The following is a 1,590-nucleotide window of genomic DNA, read 5'->3' as shown; positions in this document are numbered from 1 at the left end:
GGCAGGAAATAATCAAACTCAGGGGCAAAATCAACCAAGTGGAAACAAGCAAAACTATTCAAAGAATCAATCAAATGAGGAGCTGTCTCTTTGAGAAAATCAACAAGATAGATAAACCCTTAGCCAGACACACTAGAGGGCACATGGAAAGCATCCTAATTAACAAAATCAGAAATGAAAAGGGAGACATAACAACAGATGCTGAAGAAATCCAAAACACCATCAGATCCTTCTACAAAGGCTATACTCAACAAAACTGGAGAACCTGGATGAAATGGACAAGTTTCTAGACAGATACCAGGTACCAAATTAATCAAGATAGGTTAATGATCTAAACAGTCCTATATCCCCTAAAGAAATAGAAGCAGTCATTAATAGTCTCCCAGCAACAACAACAACAAAAAAAGCCCAGGATTAGATGGGTTCAGTGCAGAGTTCTATCAGACCTTTAAAGAAGATGTAATCCCAGTTCTACACAAACTATTCCACAAAATAGAAGCAGAAGGTACTCTGTCCAACTCATTCTATGAAGCCACAATTACTCTGATACCAAAACTAGAAAAATACCCAACAGAGATAAAGAATTTCAGACCAATTTCCCTTATGAATATCGATGCAAAAATACTCAATAAATTTCTTGCTAACCGAATCCAAGAACACATCAAAACAATCATCCATCCGGACCAAGTAGGTTTCATCCCAGGGATGCAGGGATGGCTCAATATATGCAACTCCATCAACGTAATCCACGTTATAAACAAACCTCATGAAACTGCAAAGCTTCTGCAAGGCAAAAGACACCATCAATAAGACAAAAAGTACACCAACAGATTGGGAAAGGATCTTTACCTATCTTAAATCAGATAGGGGATTAATGTCCAATGTATATAAAGAACCCAAGAGGGTAGACTCCAGAAAATCAAATAACACCATTAAAAAATGGGGCTCAGAGCTAAACAAAGAATTCTCACCTGAGGAATATCGAGTGGCTGAGAAACACCTGAAAAAATGTTCAACATCCTTAATCATCAGAGAAATGCAAATCAAAACAACCCTAAGATTCCATCTCACTCCAGTCAGAATGGCTAAGATCAAAAATTCAGGTGACAGCAGATGCTGGAGAGGATGTGGAGAAAGAGGAATACTCCTCCATTGCTGGTGGGATTGCAAGCTTGTATAACCACTCTGGAAATCAGTCTGGCAGTTCTTCAGAAAATTGGACATAGTACTAGCAGAGGATCCCACAATACCTCTCCTGGGCATATATCCAGAAAATGTCCCAACCAGTAAGAAGGACACATGGTCCACTATGTTCATAGCAGCCGTATTTATAATAGCCAGAATCTGGAAACAACCCAGATGCCCCTCAACAGAAGAATGGATACAAAAATGAGGTACATTTACACAATGGAGTACTACTCAGCTATTAAAAAGAATGAATTTATGAAATTCCTAGGCAAATGGTTGGACCTGGAGGGCATCATCCTGAGTGAGGTAACACAATCCCAAAGGAACTCAAATGATATGTTCTCACTGATAAGTGGATATTAGCCCATAAACTTAGTATACCTGAGATATAAGAGACAATTT

The sequence above is a fragment of the Mus caroli genome, chromosome 12 (assembly GCF_900094665.2).
Source record: "Mus caroli chromosome 12, CAROLI_EIJ_v1.1, whole genome shotgun sequence".
Taxonomy (NCBI): domain Eukaryota; kingdom Metazoa; phylum Chordata; class Mammalia; order Rodentia; family Muridae; genus Mus; species Mus caroli.
Note: the sequence above shows the minus strand (reverse complement) of the source record.